The 19385-nt window shown below is 36.0% G+C and overlaps 1 protein-coding gene across 6 annotated transcripts in view; it reads left to right on the forward strand.

The window, feature by feature from the left end:
• Positions 1-19385, forward strand: part of LOC120418906 (uncharacterized) — a 428949-nt gene that overhangs the window by 32155 nt on the left and 377409 nt on the right. For 5 of the 6 annotated variants that reach the window (XM_052711271.1, XM_052711270.1, XM_052711269.1 and 2 more), the window contains exon 1: positions 1909-2885. The exons of the other annotated variant lie outside the window; for it this stretch is intronic. The gene's annotated coding sequence lies outside the window, so the exon portion shown is untranslated. Of the gene's footprint in view, positions 1-1908; positions 2886-19385 lie in introns of those variants that run through there. 6 annotated transcript variants of the gene reach the window in all.

The following is a 19385-nucleotide window of genomic DNA, read 5'->3' on the forward strand; positions in this document are numbered from 1 at the left end:
TAGATAAAATATTTTGATGATTTTTTATACTTAGTAAAGTAAAGTATATTTTTAGTTTTTTAAAGGAAAAACAATACATTTTTTGTGTGTTATTAATTTTGAAACTATATTTGCAGCAGCCTTAAACTTTGAAAAATATTAGGTCTTATTCCATAAAAGAATCTTGTGCAATATATAAAAAGCTAGTTGCAATGTTTTCGGTGTTTCAATTACAATTTCAATTTGTGTTTTATTAGAATTTAACAGAACTGCTCTAGGATGTTACATTTGTTATTTTTAGCATTTTATATACAATTTAGATACCTATTTTTTTGCAATTTTGGACAGGAGATTGGAAACTGACTTAATATTTGTTGGAAATATGTTACTTGTTACATATTTTCTTATTTATTTGTGTTGAAAAATTTAGGTGAAACTCTAAGTTTAGCATTAAATAAAATTACTTCATAAATATTACACAGTTAACATGAGGTTCAATTATCTAAGAATCGTTTAAACATAACATTCATCAATTTTCTACCGATTGTACTTTTTTTTGGTTCAATGTAATATTAATACTATGACATTTTAAACTAAATTTTAAATGGGTTGGAATTGATTGGAAGACAAAAATAATGAAAATATGTCTAGCGGCTTTGAGATAAAAAATCAAAGGTTCTCAGGAGCTCTTGCAAGAAATGTTTTAACCAGTACTCAAACAAAACTTATAATCTTATCTTATATTGTATAACTAAATAAAAAATAGACAATTTAAAACAATTATTGTATTTTATTACAATTCGTTGTATTGGATTCAAAAAGCAATCTGATAAAAAATGAACAAGAAATATTAAACCATTTAGAAAGTTCCTTTTCATTAAACAGATGACATGAAAATAGTGTAATGATCGACATTATTGTATTCAGTTTTCAAGTTTTAATCCTGTGTATTAAAAAAATATGAGTATTGTTATAGGTTATCATCTAAAGTCTACCAAAAACATTTAAAGAAGGAAATAAATGCTTATCAAATACTAGAGTCATTATTTGAATTGTTTTATTAAATTTAATATGCAAACTGACAAGTGACATGAACTAGCTTAAGTTTATATGAAACAAGGTGAAACTTTGAAATGTTTTAGTATTCAAAATATTTATTTAGGAAACGTTGATACCGCATTGATTTAAAACATTCTTAACTAAAAATCTTGAATCAATTCATCGTTAACTGCGTAAATGTAGAAAATAGAATATTTTTAAACTTTATTAAAATATCATTAAACTAAGAATTAATCCTAATTAATTTCCCTTCTAATTAATTTAAAAAAAAAACTTATCAAAAAGGTTGAAATATAATTAATATGTTCAAAGCATTTAATACTTTATACTCGCAAAAATACGAATATCTACAGTTCAATATCTGATGTGTATTTCTTAAATGAGTAAAACCATAGTAAACTATTGTTTTTAGAAGAGTTAGTCACATTCTGGGTTATTTACTCATGAAAAATGGCAGCTGAACACATCTTCTGATAGATAAACTAAATAAATCATAAAATAACAAATGTTTTGTTAGTCAATTCAAACTACAACAATTTCCATTCTATTTTTTAACCAAATCCCGCGGAACCCCTGCCCAGTCCTTGCTCGTTCCCCACATCCCATCGCATCCCGTTCGTCGTCTTCGCCGCCGTCAAAACAGGACTTTCTGGACCCCATCCAAGTAGCTGATCCAACGACTACATCGGTACACCTATGTTGTCATGACACTCCCCTTCATCCCCGCACCAAATAGCAAAAGATGTTCCAGAGTGTGCCACCCAGCCAGGCTCCTCTCGTGTGATGTTGTGTTGTGTGCAGCCAGTCTGCTACCAATACTAGCGCTGTTTTTCGGAGAGGTCTGGTCTCAACCTGGTCTGCTCGACCGTCTTCAGGCAGTTTCTCTCCGCGCGTTCATCGTTACGGTTCAGCAGCAGCTCGTATCGTGTCGCTGGTATCGTCGTGCCGTGCCGTCTGTCGTTGCGCGAGCTGACACTCTGGATATCTCTGGGCGCTGCTGATCTTCCTGAGCTGCATCTTGGCTCAAGTGGAATCGGTTCCTGGCTTGTTTGGGGCGATCCCTGGCCAGTTCTGAACACACCTGGATAGCTTGTCTGAGGGTGTAGCAGTGTATGCGCTGTTTGTGGATGGTGGCTCAGCTCAAGGTGGAAAGTTGCAGTTTCGCTGAGATGTGCTGGTAGTGTGTAGTGTCTCGTCTGCGGACACAGTCTCCAGGGACCTCTTGGGGGGGCGCACAGTTCGGATAACCATATCAATCGCTCGGGGGCCCCAGTTTTGACTGTCTCTTAGCGGTCAAGCTCCTCCCGCACAGTCGCAGGCTGAAGATGTTATATGTGTACAAATATTTAGACATAAAATAAGCACAAATATGCAAAAGTGAAGAGGTTTTTTTGCTGCTTCTCTCGTCTCCTTACACTCTGTGTACGAGGTATATCTACGGCCCGATTCCACCACGCTCACACGCACAGATCTGGTCTGGTACGTCACACACTGGCGTGTAGCGGACCCCGGAGAAGGTGAGCAGCACTCTCAGCGATTCTCCGGCGCTCTCCACCGCCTAGTTCGAGTCACTAAGTTGACCTGCTGGAGAGCGAGAGTACACGTGAGAGAGTGAGAGAGCGAAAACGTGCTCCAAAGGTGGGTTGTGCTTCGGATTGCTCGAAAATCCCGGTGTTGACGCGACGGGTCGACGGGACACCTGTGTGCAGCAGCCAGCATCCAGCAGGGTCCAGACCGGACCCAGGCCCCGGAGCAATCGAGCGTTACGGAAAACGCCTGGTGCGCGCGTGTGTTCTTCGAGTCCAAACCTGCTCAAGCTGGGGGTGGTGCGAAACTTCTTGCTCAAGGTTAGTTCCAGCAACAACACCGTCTGTGCGTATTTCGTGTTCCGAACGGTGCGTGAAAGTTTTGGTCGGGTTGGTCGCGAAGGCAAGACAAGCCGAAGAAGCAGAAGAAGAAGCGTGAGCCAAAGTGGTCAATAGATATATGCTAATCGGAGGACGGCCCTTCAAGTGTGTTCGCGATGCGTTGAACCCGCGTCAAAACAACAAAACGTGTTATGAAAGTGTGTAGCCTGCACAAGAGGAATGCCAAAACAACAGCAGCTGGATTATCTTGTTTGGTCGGGAACGGAAAGTGAAAACCTTGGTAGCTCAATGTCGCTAGATCTGACCATAGAGCTGTCAACGCAACGGGGGGGCTGGACTGAAGATGGGCAGTGCTTCAACGCAAAACCGGATTCGTGTGCAGTTCGCTGAACTGCAGACGAGATTAGACGACCTGCCAAAGTCGGTCAAAGATATTACGGTGGTGTGGTGCGTTGAACTGCGGACGGTTGAGGCGTGAATGCAAATCTTCAACTTTAATAAGTTTTAAGCAAAATTGAGCAAAATATGTACTCAGGTGAACTGATCAAAACCTTGAAGAACGGAAAAATGGCGCGAGCCAAACAAAATACGTATAGGCGTTTGCTTCATTTGAAATTCTTTCCAAATTCAGCTGATCAAACAAGAAGAATTCCGCATTTGATGACATTTTATTGACTGGTATGGATGTGGAAGAGTCTCTCTCGAATTAATCAGAAGCTTTAGGTGGTTTATAGAGCGTACAATTTTCCGTCCCGGGAAAAAATCCCAGGAATTCCCGGGATTTCCCAAAAAAAAAAACAATTCTTTAAAAAAGCGAAAATGTACATTTGAGCCAATTTTAGAAAATATGCAGATTTTTTGTTAAAGAAATTAATAGGATTTTATTTAGTTCTATTAACTGTTAATATTGAATTAATCAAGTTTCATGGTTTAATTTTTTTCTGATTATAATTTTAAATTCAAAACTGAAAATAGATCTCTCCTAATGAAAATAAACTATTGCATTATCCAAAAGAATACTGGGTGTGATTTAGATTTTAATAAAATTATCCCTGAATCTATTTTTTTACGATTTTGTTTACCATGACCAATTTGGATGAAAATTGAATTGGTATCAATAAATATTTCAAATAGAATTGTGCAAGAGAAAAGTATTTTTTTTATAAAGCACTGGTGTTCTCTTAAGCTCTCAAGAAGAACTTCTTAAAAGCTCTTCGAGTGCAATTGAGAGTTCTTAACCTATATCTCAGTTGGGTTTCAAAATAATCTCTCAGGGTCTTCGGGAGCCTTAAAGATAAGCGTAATTAGCGTATTCTAATCACTGGCACAACATGCTGGGTGTCTTCTACGTGTAATGCCAAAAAAGTTCTTCTAAAAGAGGAGTTAGAGCGGATGCATGTCTGCTGGTGCTACCATAAGTGTTGAAGGGATAGTTATGCAAAAAATGGAAGACTGATTGGGAATGATGTTAATTTATCGTATAATTTAAATCATATTTTTGTGCTAGGAGAAGTCATTTATCAATCTGAAAACCAAAAATAAAACCATTAAAATATCAACAACTTCGTAATGTTTGAAAGGTGCTCAATGAATGCAAACATATTTTAAAAAATTGCTTCAAATTTTGAAAAAAAATGGGTTGCTTCAAGTAAGAAGATTTGCAAGAAAAATAAACTAAAAAAGCTTTACTATTTTGTTCAAGAGCTGAAACCAATAAGACTTGTTCTAGACAAGAAAATTGTCAGGAAAAACATAATGTCTAAATGATTTTTTTTAAATGTATTAATGTTAATCTTAATCACACTTTCTTAAACTGGTCACAGAAGCTAGTTTAAAAGAAATTTTATGATTCTGGATAATGGATTCATTTTATTCACTGTTTAAACAATTTGATTAAAAAATGCTTATCATCAAAACTTAAAAATGTATCTATTTTCTCCAAGTTGTAAGATATTTTACATGCAGCATGCAGTCAAGCTCTCAATTGATTCTAACACTTATTTTAACCATTGAAAACGCTGTCCTATACAATTTTGCTGCAATATATATCAGAATATATATCAGAAACAAGATCACAAAAAAAAATCAATAAATTTTAAATTTCCCGGGAAGCTTGATAAAAAATTTAAGTTGAGAAAAGTTTTTCAAACATTTTTCCAATAAGCTTTAAATTTTAAAGTTTTTCAACCTTTGTGATATTTTACGATCTTCTGAATAAAAATATTTTCATTATTTGAAGCCTACCATAACATTGGCAAAGGGCAAAATACTTATAATTTGACCAAAATTAAAAGTATAATTATTATTTTGCGCCTCCGGCTGAAAAACTATATAATAAAGAATAATAAAAAAAAAATATTATTTTGCTCACTGGAATTCCTATATGGGTTATTCCATCTCAACTGAGTACACTTTTGGACTCGACATTCACTGATTTGGACCAAACTTGGAGGGAACGTTCATCTATCGATAGTTAACATAAATCCCAAGTTTGGTGCTGATTAGACCATCCCTCTATTTTTGGCACCGCCCTCTTTTTTGACGAATTTCAAAAAAACTTTTTTTTCAAAACTTTGCAACTATTTGAGCAAAAGACTTTATAAAGGTTGCATTTTATAGAAAATTGTCCAAGGAATTCGATAAAAATAAAATTTTAGCCCTTAAATGCCCACTAATATTATATTTTAACGTTTTAAGTATTAAAAATCAGTTTTGACCAATTCCTTATGTTTTTATTTGTTCTATTTTATCACCATCGTGTTCCCCGGACAACTTTACATAATAATCAATGTAGACCTCAAACTGAAATGAAGTATTGGCGAGATACAGCGATTTTACTGAAAAAGATTGATTTTGCGCTACATTTTTTGATAATTTTCGGATTTTTTGGACTTTTTTTCCACTAGGAGAAGGTGAAATAAGTTTGTAAATAATAAATATTATGTGTTTTTGAAACAAAGACCTTCAAATTCATAGGCATTTTCAGTAGAACAAATTTCATATAATATGTGAAAACTTTTGATTCGTGCTTCGAACTCAGTTTAAAATACAATATAAATTGATATTTGAATAAACAAAACTAGGTTTATCGAATTTCAGAAAAAAAATCAGACTATTTAACAATTTTACCTAAAATTGAAATGTTTTTTTTTATTAAAAAGCTTATAAACTCATTTTACTAAATATAAACATTGATTTTTTAACTATAAAAAACTTAAAACCCCTATTGATGTTATAACATAACATACAATTTGAACACTTTAAATCTGATTCTAACTAAAAAGCTTATAAACTCATTTTACTAAATATAAACATTGATTTTTTAACTATTGAAAACTTAAAAACCCTATTGATGGTATATTTGACGTATACATAAAATTTTAACACTTTAAATCTGATTCTAACAAGAAAAACTATGACTTTCAAAGTCACCCCGGAATTCAAAATAAGAATTTTCAACGCAACTATTGAAAAAACTTTTATTCAAGAACACTGCATTTGACCTTGTCTGGCCTAGCCCAGTACAGTCCAGATTCGATTATCCGAAGCCTCGATTACCCGAAGTTTCGATTATCCGAAGTTCGATTATCCGAAGTTCGATTATCCGAAAGTTTGTACGGGACTTCGGATAATCGAATCATGACCAAAGAAATTTTCTTCCATATTTTTTTATTTTTTCATTTTAAACAGTAAATTTGAGGTCTGCGGCCCCATTTAAGTCAAATTTGAATATTTGATTGCCTTTTAAATAAAAAAATGCATTTTTTCAATATTTCAGCACCGCCATTTTGGCCGCCATCTTGGATTTAAAAATTCTAAATCATTTTAGAGTAGTTTATGGGACATACTTAAGCTCGACAATCAATATTTTTTTCGTGATTCGATTATCCGAAGTGAAATTTTTCCAAAGCCTTCGGATAATCGAGTCTGGAATGTACATGTTTTAAAAATAAAAGTCTTAAGAAATACCTTACTAGTTGGAAAATATTCCAAAAATAAATTCAAATCCTATCAATGTCACCCCGGTTTGAATTCCCGATAAAATGACAGGTTCCAATTTATTTTAACGGTTGCATAACGAATAATATCAGAGGTTTTAATTTTTTTATTTACCGTCAAATCGGGTGGCTAATTTTACATTAAAGTCACGTTGATATCAAATTTCCAAATCACATCCATTTCATTTTTTGAAAATTAAGCCTAAGGACAAAGTTTCACGCAAATCGAAGAGCCCTTGGGGCAACAGAATGACCGAGCAAGATTTCAGTCTTACTTCAGTGAGGAAGGTTAAACATCCATCAATAAATGAAATATCGAGTTGTCAAATAAACCAGAGCCTGAAAGATATTTCTATTTTCATCTTTAATAAACTAGAATCAAAATAATAATAAACATCCGTTAAATTTGAACAGAGCTCACCTACGACCAGTCCCCAAAATAAAACCCAATTCAATTCACTGTTTCAGAGAATTTTCCTCTCAAATCCAATCAAGCCACATTCAGCGGGGAAGCAACTCAATCAAACGGATTCGGCAAATCAAATTTCAATTTTCCGTCAGATTTTTCATTCCATTTCTTTCTGGTTTCCCCCTCGCCTCGCCGATCTTACGCTTCGTTCGAATTGATTTCCGGTCCCAAACATCCGTCAGCGATTCCGGACGCGGACGCGGGGGACGCACCGTGACCCATTTCGACGCAGAACCCCAAAATTGGCCATTATTGTGGCCGCATGTGGTGCTGCTTTCTTCAGGTTCCAAGAAATGAAACTCCCCCCCCAAAATCACACATTTGTTCGTGGTTAATTTATTCATAGGCAAAATTTTCTTCCACGACACTTAAATCATTATGAAAAAAGAAATTCTAGGCCCCCAACGCAAGGACCCTCTTTTTTTGCTCTTTTTATCTGCTTGACGTGCGAAAATTTATTAAAATTGTGTAATGCTTTGAGTACGGCTGGATTTGGTTGGGCGGCTGCCGGAAAGAGTAAATAAATAAAACGACAAACACACTCGGCATATTTCGTGGCAACTCTGGCAACTCATTCATCACTACCTAAACCAGAAGCAGGAAGGCTGGTGGAGACCCCTACACGCACCGCACACACATTTTCCGATTCCAATGTCAAAAGCCGTGAAAATTCTTTGGCATTTTCAAGGAAGGGGTATTTTGAAATAAGACACAGAGAAAATAATACTGAATAATATTTCTTTAGAGTAATTCTCGACGTTTTCGCAAATCGACTTTTCATTGTCCATCAATTCATTAAGTCCAAATAATTCATTTCATTGAAAAATGGTATGAAAAAAAAATCTAAAATCTGTATCCCAAGAAGTGATTTTCTGATCGATTTGTTGTCTAAGGCAAGGTTGTAGGTTGTGATTAGGACTGTTCAGAAAAAATAGTAACACTCTAATAAAAAATAACCCTTTTTTAAATAACTTTCTGTCACAAAAAAATCGATGTTGAGAAATTTGATAATTTCTAGAGTTTTTTTTGCAAAGGTCCTACAAGCTATCGTGTTTCGTATGTTTATAGGAACTTTTTTTTTAAACTCTAGATCTGTTTCATTTTTTGATTTATTTAATTTTTCAGTGAACAACGGCATGACCGTAGATTGACGTAGATTTCAATTTCATGAAGTTTGATATGTCGGATGGTAGGGTTTCTCTCATATTCTGGGAGTGTCCCCAAGGGGCCACAGGTAACCGGTTCCAGAATGGCCAGGATGGCTCAGCAAACAACGGCATGACCGTAGCTTGACGTATCTTTCAATTTCATGAAGTTTGAAGTGCAACATGATGGGTTTTCGCCAAAAAAGTCAAGTTGGCCGTTCATCGGGTACCCGGGAACCGGTTCCAGGTTACCTGGAACTGGCCAGTAACACTCCAGAGTGGTTCTGGCAATCGTGTATTGTATTTTGAGTAAGTTTTAGGGATCAATTTCAAATATCTTGAGTGAAATGGTAGCAATTATTCGTGAAAAACAGTAAAACATGAACATTTCGGATGTTACGGATTTCCGGAACCGGTTGGTCACCTGGCCCTGATATTAATATTTGTGGTCAGAGTACAGGGTACCTGTACAGAGTACCTGTCGAATGCAACCCGGAGCATCCTGATTGGTTGAAGTTTGCCGGAGATACAGTTCGTCAAAGTTTGGGTTCTCAAAAAGGTCTTTTTTTGGTTGTTGCCGATTCCCCACAGTGACCAAATCCGTTTTCCATGTCAGTTTCAGAAAGGAGACATTCTCAGCTTTCATTTGTGACCAAAGGAACCAAAATCGGTCAAAAACTGGATTTTTGACGATCTTTAAAAAAGTTTTGGGTCGGAAAGGACCCCAATACCTTATGTGTGATTTTTTTAATGCCAAGGGAAGGTTAAGTGGACAAAAAGTGCCAATTTTGAGCTACATGACTAGGGTTAGTGAAATTTCACGATTTCGCGGACAGCGTGAAATCCGCGAAATTTGTCTTTTTCCGCGAAATCCCGTGAAATTTTATGTTTGTGTGAAACTGTAACGATTTTTCTCAAAATATTTTATCAAACTCAAATAGGAATAAAAATAATTTAAAGAACTACTGTAGAATTAAGCGAGTGAATACCCTTGTTCAATTACTAATATAGGGTTAGTGAATTTTGATGATTTCGCGGAAGGTGTGAAATTCTTAAAATTTCTAAATTTTCTCAAATCATTTTTTTTCTTCAAATAATATCAATATTTCAACCATAAAGACTATTTAAGTAAATCTCATAAGTTTTATAAGTTTTCAATTGAAAAGTATGATATGAACCATTTGACAAATTGTTTACATTTTTCAGTTTCTTTTGGAACTAACAAAATTAAGCGATATTTTTTTTCGCTTTAGTAAAATTTCAAAAAAAGAAATAAGCTCTGTTTTATCCAAAATTTAATGCAGAGTATTTTTTATCTTTGAAATCACCTTTTAAAAACATTTCTGACTAAGTTCTGTTTCATCTTAACGATAGTTAATTATTTGGGTGGATAATGCCCGCAAAAGTAAAAAAATGACACCTTTTTTTTGTTTTCTGTTATCATTTTGAATAAAAATTTCGATTGTGTTACAAATTATATTATTTTTACCTATTGATTTTAAATTTAGTTTAAAAAAAAAGAGATGAAGTCCTTAAAAATTACAGTGGACTGCCTCGTTGTCGATATTGAAGGGACCGTCGAGAGAAGGAGTTATCAAATTATGGAACGAAAAATCAAAGCAATCTTCATGAATGGACTGAACTTTTTTCGATAGCTGGAGCAATATTGATATCGAGAAGATCGACAGCCAGAGAGTCCACTGTATTTTGAATGGCCTAAATGTAGCAAAAAATTCAAACTATTTTACTCATTTTGGCTGGACAAGATTGTTGAATCTTGCTTTGATATGAAATTCGATAAAATGTAAACTGATAAAACAGAAGCAAATCAGCGAAAACTGTTTTGCTTTATAAGCCGAATATTTAAAAAGTAGTTCAAACATGATAATAGGCATTCTCTACATTTTGTTTTAAAATATAAAGAGCTAATCCATAAACCAGGTGGAAACTTTTTTGAAAATTATGAGATTTTTTCTGTGTCACGTTCAAATTAAGTGAATTTTTGTTAGTTTATTGAAGAATAATATAAATATAATGAAGCATAAAAAGTATTTCTGTGATTTGAACAATAGATTTTCAGAGTTATATAAACATTTTTTACGTTCCGTGAAATTTGCGTGAAATTTGGTCCCCGTGAAATTTTCTATTTTCGAGCGTGAAAAATCACTAAGCCTAATTGACGAATAATTTTACTGCTTGATGCAAAAAGATTTTTGAAAAGTTTTTAAAATCACCCCAAAAAAATAGCAACGCAATTTTTGAATTGGAATTTTCACAGAAATAGTCTTTTTATATTTTTAAAATATTGTTTATTCTTTTGTCCATCACATTTGAAAAGTTGAGGAAATTCTCAACAATTTTCTTTTTTGGACATTGTTGATCCTTCCGTTGGTTGCTGAGATATGGTCTAACATAGAAATTAAATAATGAAAAATTAGTTTTTTCTATGTCAGTGGTTTTCAACCTTTTTCGTTCAGTTCCCCCCTTGACTTATTTTCAAATAGTATTTTATGCAACAAGCTACAAAAAAAAAAATAGCACGAGTCGTACATTTATCCAACGAGGTTTACCAAGTTCAATAAATACGACGAGTGCTGAAAAAATCAAGTTTTGCAACGAGTTGCTTACAACATTTTTTGCAATCCCGAAAAACGCATTTTGAATGGAATTTTGTGTCAAACATCCATGTGTTAAGTAAACTCACCGCTCAAATAAACAAAAATATTGAAAAATGCTACTTTTGAATACTAGTGCCGAAAAGTTCAACTTTTCAGTAGCCATTTGAAGGGTATTAATTTTCCATTCTTTTATTTTTGGTAGAGTAAAGTAGGCCATTTCGTCGTTCGAGAATGACAGAAAAAGTAAATTGTTTCACGATGGAATTGCAAAAAGCTTCTTTCATAATTATAATTAACAAAAAAAGTTTAAATTAGTCATGCAAAAAAAAATAGGAACTTCTGAAGTCTGAAAGAATTCAATAATAACATTTTAATTATTGTAATTTTTAAACCTATTTGTTGTACTGATAATGATGAATGGAATGCAAAACCTCACAGAAAGAAACTTTTCTGTTGGAAAGAATGCTTTAAATCGGTTTACTTTAAAAAAAAGTACTAATTGCTATTGTTTGGCATACAATTCAGTATTTAGCAAAATCCTACAAAAATTCTCAAAGTTCTCAAAAATAGTAAAAAAAATGCAAAAAAATATTCTAACAAATATTGAAAAAGTTGTTTTTATTTGCTGATCAGGTTTGCACAGCAAAAAAATAAATATATTTTTTACATTTAAAGAAAACCATCTTAACTCCCCAGCAACATTGGTCTTAGTGCTACTGCTCATTCAGCCCTCAATTTTGAATCGATGATATCCTGGAAGCTATTGGAAACCCCGTTTTCGTAACGTCTTGAAAAAAATATTGTTAAATTTTTGAAATTACAACTTACTAACACTTCAAATGGGCCAAATAAATTTATTTATGCCCTTCTGAATGGATTATCCGGGTCGGTTATCATTTTTAGCATGATTGAATTAGTTAAAACATATCTCGACTTTTTTGTTGCGAAAATTACTAAGTTTTTAATACTTTTACAACAATTTTTTTTTCATTAGAATGCTGGTTTTCAATTTCAATTTTTTTTTATTCCCTCCACATTTTTTTCGGCCAGTGTAATAAACTTGAAAAAATATTTGCATCAGTCTAAGAATAAAAAATAAAAATATGTCGATTGTTAATAAGAACAAAAGTAGAAATGCAATCGTAATTTTTCACGGTGTGTTATCCTAAAATTGAAATAAGGGCAAAGGATGCTGAAAAACAGCAATTCTCAAAGCCGGTGGCATTTGTGGAAATTCACTTTGTGCTAAACATAGAGCCACTTTCTTCGGGGGTACATTTTCCTGTCAGAGAGTACAGAGCAAAAAAACACTGGAAGGAGGTGGTGGGCTCGTTCACGCAACTTCCGTTGTTTGAGTACTCGAGTACTGTTGATACTGGAGAGGTTTAAATATGGCAGACTGGATGCCCTGCTCTGGACACCATGACAACGAACCATTGCTGGGGCCTCCCAGATGGAATGAATTCTGGGAAGGAGGGTTGAAAAATGATCATCGATCAATATTTGATCAAAGCGCATAAAAGGTTTCGCTGGAAATGATTGCGGTTCGGTCGGTGTGACTTTTCCAGGGAAAAGTGTTATTTCAGGCAATTTAAATTTTGAGTTGAACAAAAAAAACAAATGTTTTTTTTGTTACCTTTTTCGTATAATGTTTGCACATTTAATTATGTTATCAATTTTATACAAAAGCTCAAATAATTAAAAGTTATAAAAAAATTCAACAAATTTAAACAAAGGTTCATTCTCCCAAAATTACTCGAATTAACTGGTATTATCCCTGCAAACAAAATCAGTTTATTTCGCAAACATCACACAATTTCTCCGAAGGTCACCGACAAACAACAAAAATCTCAACCATGGCATCGGTGACGAGGGGTCCACCCATCCTGCTGCTGCTGCAGGGGGTGGAAAATTCCCGCTCTAAATTTTCCCCATTTAGAATCGCTTACACCGGGGCCCCTTCTCCACCCCTCCGCCCTCCCATGGGCACGCTTAGAATGTTACCCGAGCCCGCTTCCTGGAAGTGTGCGCTGTGACCGGTGCCCTCGTGTTTTGCATTTTGTCCCCCAAAACGACAATTTTGGGCGCCGGCATATCTCGGAAAAATCGGTACCAAGAAATGAGGGGGGTGCGCTACTTGTTGTAAAAGCTCGGATCACTTCTGGAAAGTGGTCACCCTCGTTTCTCAACAACTTTGGGCAGGATTTGGTTACTCAAAATTGAGTAGCAAGTTTCGTTGTATCGAAGACTCAAAATATCATAGTTTTAGGGAGTAACTGCACAAGTTTTTCAAAGTGTTTTGTTTATACAGAGAGGATCGGCAAATGTGATGAAAATAGGCACAAAGATTTTTCGTGTCCATCATACGTGCATTTCTCCTAGTTGATACACATAAAGTTCTTATTTCAAACGTTATGCCGCCATTTTCGCCACTCAATTTATGTAAATAAAACAACGTTAAATGTTGGCCGTCCTTGATGCCAAATTTTGTACCATCCGGCAGTGTTTGTTTGAACCAAATGTGCCAAAAAAGGAAACAAAAACAAACAAACAAAACGTCTATTTTAAGGTGTGATCGTAGAGAGAAAGAGACAAGAATCGAATAATTAACAGCTCTTCTCTTTTGTTCCATCTACCCAAAGTGGCGTCCTCCCTGGAATTTCGCATATCGTCACGGCCATGATGTTTGCCCTCATAATTAGCGGGCCGAGGGGTCGTCCCCCAACGGTCACGTGTATGCCCCTTGTCGTATCTCAATGGTTAAATACCCTTAAAAATGTATTCAATAAAAATTATAAATTTTATTGATATTCGTTTATTGTAAATTTTAACCTAAATTTTTGTTGCGACGTCAATCTGTCGATTATTTGACATTTGCGATCTTCTTCAGTGATGTTCTTCCTCACCCCCTCTCCTCCCCCTCTGTGTTTACGTCACCGCGCAAGATTCATCACAAAAACACACACACACTTCGAAAAGTGCCGAAAACAACAACAAAGTGGACAAACTTGATTTAACGCATGACTGACAGTTCAATCTCCACCCAATCAAGTGGCACACGATGCGACGGCGGATGTGTCGTTCGTTACGTCATTGTGGTTGTTACGGGGGGAGAAGGGGGAGCATGGGGAGATGTTTTTGATCTTATTACGGACTAATTTCAACGGTTTTGGATGTCTACCTTGTGTGAGATAGAAACTCACACAACAAACCCCTACACTAAATCCCCTAAATACGCTCCCCCCGATTGCGCCTCCCCCGATTTGCGCCCCCCGAATTGCGCTCAAACCCCGAAATAACGCTCCCCCCAAATAACGCTCTAAGTAGCGCAAATCGGGGGAGCGTTATTGCGGGGTTTTGGCGTAAAATGGGGTTTTCTTTTCAAATGTACCATATTTACATATAAATGAAATATTTATATAAGGGGTCATCCACAAAACACGGATAAGGGGCCATCTACAAATCTGGGTATCCAAGAACTCCCGGAAGTCATGCCCTAGATATCTACTTGATCAACGGGGGTCTATATGGGTGAACTAACCATCGGTATAGCTTCCGGTAGCTTCAGTGAACCACAATGGAAATTCTGGGTTACGTTAAATTGTGATGGGTCCTCCAGGAACTCCCGGGAGTTATGACCTGATGATCTACCTGATCAACGGGGGTCTATATGAGTGTATTAACCATCGGTATAGCTTCAGGTAGCTTCAGTGAACCACGATGGATCTTCTGGGTTACGTTGGATTGTTATGGGCCCTCCAGGAACTCCCGGGAGTTATGACCTGATGATCTACCTGATCAACGCGGGTCTATATGGGTGCATTAATCATCGGTATAGCTTCACTGAACCACGATGGATACTCTGGAGTTCGTTGGATTGTTATAAGTCCTCCAGGAACTCCCGGGAGTTATGGCCTAATGATCTACCTGATCAACGGGGGTCTATATGGGTGAATTAACCATCGGTATAGCTTCAGGTAGCTTCAGTGAACCACGATGGATCTTCTAGGTTACGTTGGATTGTTATGGGCCCTCCAGGAACTCCCGGGAGTTATGACCTGATGATCTACCTGATCAACGGGGGCCTATATGAATACATTAATCATCGGTAATGAGGTACGTTGGATTGTTATAGGTCGTCCAGGAACTCCTGGAAGTCATGACCTGGATATCTACCAGATCAACGGAGGTTTATATGGATGAATTTATCATCGGTATAGCTTCAGGTAACTTCAGTGAACCACGATGGATACTCTGAGGTACGTTGGATTGTTATAGGTCGTCCAGGAACTCCTGGAAGTCATGACCTGGATATCTACCAGATCAACGGAGGTTTATATGGATGAATTAATCATCGGTATAGCTTCAGGTAACTTCAGTGAACCACGATGGATACCCTGCGCCATGTTGAATTGTTCTAGGTCATCCAGGAACTCCCTTAAGTCATGGCCTGGTTTAAGTAGACACCCAGGCCATGACTTCCTGAATTTCTGGAAAACCCTAAACATTCCAACAAGCTGCAGAGTATACATCGTTGTCCACTAAAGTTACCTTAAGCTATACCGATGATAATACACCCATGTAGACCCCCGTCGATCAGGTAGATCATTATGGTCATAACTCCCGGGAGTTCCTGGATGACCTATAACAATCCAACGAACTCCAGAGCATCCATCGTGGTTCAGTGAAGCTACCTGAAGCTATACCGATGATTAATACACCCATATAGACCCCCGTTGATCAGGTAGATCATCAGGTCATAACTCCCGGGAGTTCCTGGAGGACTTATAACAATCCAACGAACTCCAGAGCATCCATCGTGGTTCAGTGAAGCTGCCTGAAGCTTTACCGATGATTAATACACCCATATAGACCCCCGTTGATCAGGTAGATCATTAGGTCATAACTCCCGGGAGTTCCTGGAGGACTTATAACAATCCAACGAACTCCAGAGCATCCATCGTGGTTCAGTGAAGCTACCTGAAGCTATACCGATGGTTAATACACCCATATAGACCCCCGTTGATCAGGTAGATCATCAGGTCATAACTCCCGGGAGTTCCTAGTGGGCCTATAACAATCCAACGTAACCCAGAATATCCATTGTGGTTCTCTGAAGCTACCTGAAGCTATACCGATGTTTAATACACCCATATAGACCCCCGTTGATCAGGTAGATCATCAGGTCATAACTCCCGGGAGTTCCTGGAGGGCCCATAACAATCCAACGTAACCCAGAAGATCCATTGTGGTTCACTGAAGCTACCTGAAGCTATACCGATGTTTAATACACTCATATAGACCCCCGTTGATCAGGTAGATCATCAGTTCATTACTCCCGGGAGTTCCTGGAGGACCCATAACAATCCAACATGGCGAAGGGTATCCATCGTGGTTCAGTGAAGCTACCTTAAGCTATACCGATGGTTAGTTCACCCATATAGATCCCCGTTGATCAAGTAGATATCTAGGGCATGACTTCCAGGAGTTCTTGGATACCCAGATTTGTGGATGGTCCCTTACCCGTGTTTTGTGGATGACCCCTTATATAAATATTTCATTTATATGTAATTTTGAATTTAAATTTCAAAAATTTAAAAAGAAAACCCCATTTTACGCCAAAACCCCGCAATAACGCTCCCCCGATTTGCGCTCAAACCCCGAAATAACGCTCCCCCCGTTTGCGCTCAAACCCCGAAATAACGCTCCCCCGAATTGCGCTCTCCCCCGGTGTGCGCCCCCCCAAAAAGAGCGCACATGGGGGATTTAGTGTACTGTTTGTTTTTTCGGTGAAGCGTCACCAACTACACGGAGAAAAATCAGTTTCCAAAATCGTGAGCAGGAGTTCATGAAATTCATTGGAATTGGAAACCACAAACAAAGTGTTCAAATTCCATGGTACGTTTTTGAAAAACGTATTCAGAAATTTTAACACTTTTTTGTGGTTCCCAAGTTTATTAACGATTGATCACGATTTGGGAAACAGATTTCAATTTTTAAATCAATTTTTAAAAAATTATTTTAAATGTTTTTGGCCCCTTAAAATCTTAAAATTGAGTAATTGCATATATTGGAAATTTAAAAATCTTAAAGAATTAAATTAAGTGTAATTCCTTCAAACTATACTGCATTTCTCTCATGAATGAGTATTTTTTAAAGAAATTATAATTTAAAAATATTTTATTTGGATTTGGCTAAAACTTTGTGAGTAGATTCTTCCTGACCAAATAAAACATTTGGCATCACTAGTTTGTCCATTTCATTCTTTATGCAATGTTTGAAAATTCCGTGCAAAAATGCTTCACAAATTTTCAAAAAATGTTATCTTTGAAAACGGGTTTGAATGGAACCTCGGATAATCGAATCATGACCAAACATTATTTTTATCGTGTTTTTTTTAATTTCTTACCTTTAGCAAAAAATTCGAGTTTTGCGACACTATTTTAGTCAAATTTCAATAGTTGATGGTCTATTAAATTACAAAAAAACTTTTTTTTCCAATTATTTGTAACCGCCATTTTGGAGGCCATTTTTGATTTAAAATTCTGAATTACTTTAGCGTAGTTTAGGGGTAGTTACTTGAGCTCGACAATAAAAAATATGACATAAATTTTTTTTCCGTGATTCGATTATCCGAAGTGAGATTTTGCCGAGGCCTATGGATAATCGTGTCTGGACTGTATGTGAAAATTCTAAAATCTGTATCCTTTAAATATTTTTTTGATTTATATGGTGTTTTCGGCAAAGTTGTAAGTAGAAAAGAAGACTCCGCCGAAAAAATGATACACGGAAAAAAACATTTTGATTTAAAAAAAAAATACTTTTTATCACTATAAACTTATTTAAAAAAAATAAACTTTTGTTATAAGTTTAGAGGACATAAAATGCCATCTTGTATGAAACATCCAGAAAAGGCAAATAATTTTGTCAAATTTTCGGCTCACTTTAAAAAAAAATATTTCAAAATTTTATAAGGCTGTTGCAAATATTTTTCAAAGATTGTTTAGCCCCCCCTTCAGAGTCGGCCTGAATAATCAGGAGGCATATAGAATAATTTTTTGAAAAACTTCAAAATTTTGATGAAAATTAAAGTTTGATAAAAAAACTATCAAAATTTTTACGGGATACCAATGCACAGTGGTCCGAAACCGAAATCTAACGTGACAAAATTGATAGCGGCCACACGTTAAGATTTAGAGCTTTGGTGTCTTCGGGACAAATGATCAGGGTCAATTGGGGCATCTTTTGGTATGGTGGACATTAGGGTGGTCCAAATTTTAGGGTGGTTCAGAATTTTTATTTTGGCGGGATGACGAGATAGCGCTTTGGTGTCTTCAGAAAAGTTGTAGAGAACACCATTCTGAGCAACTTTGCTGAAGAGCACAAAGCTCTATCTTCAAACGGGAAGTTTCTAGAGCCATTTTTGTAATTTAAGTTGAAGTGTTTATGAAAAAATGAGTTTTTTGAATTTATCAACTCAGGCTTGTGTCGTAGCGAGTTGGTGTCTTCTAGACATTTGTAGAGCTTATCAAAACACACATTTATCTTCCAAGAGAGCAAAAATCGGACTTTTAAAACGAAAGTTATAGCCAAAATACGAAGAAAAAGACGCCATTTTGAAATGTGAATAACTCGAAAAGGTGGTGGAGTTTGACCTCGCTCTTAGAAGCATCTGAAAGTACACATTCTAGAGTACATTTGCTGAAAATATCTCGGAGGTCTTTTTTGTTTAATTTATTTAATCTCAATTTGAAAATGAGCATTTTCAAGTTTTGGCTGAAATATTTCAGTATTAAATTTAATTATTTTGTTGATTCCTGAAATATTTCAGCCAAAACTTGTTTCTTCTTTTACAACCACTAGATCATTTTGTACATTTTTGAGCCCTTCTAGACAATTGTAGAGCTTGTCAAAATGAACATTTTTATTCTTGAAAAATGAATTTTGGTCAATTCTATCAAAAGTTATGGGCAAAAAACGATTAAAAAATGCTCATTTTCAAATTGAGATTAAATAAGTTAAACAAAAAAGACCTCCGAGATATTTTCAGCAAATGTACTCTAGAATGTGTACTTTCAGATGCTTTTAAGAGCGAGGTCAAACTCCACCACCTTTTCGAGTTATTCACATTTCAAAATGGCGTCTTTTTCGTCGTATTTTGGCTATAACTTTCGTTTTAAAGGTCCGATTTTTGCTCTCTTGGAAGATAAATGTGTGTTTTGATAAGCTCTACAAATGTCTAGAAGACA

The sequence above is a fragment of the Culex pipiens genome, chromosome 3 (genome assembly GCF_016801865.2).
Source record: "Culex pipiens pallens isolate TS chromosome 3, TS_CPP_V2, whole genome shotgun sequence".
NCBI lineage: Eukaryota > Metazoa > Arthropoda > Insecta > Diptera > Culicidae > Culex > Culex pipiens.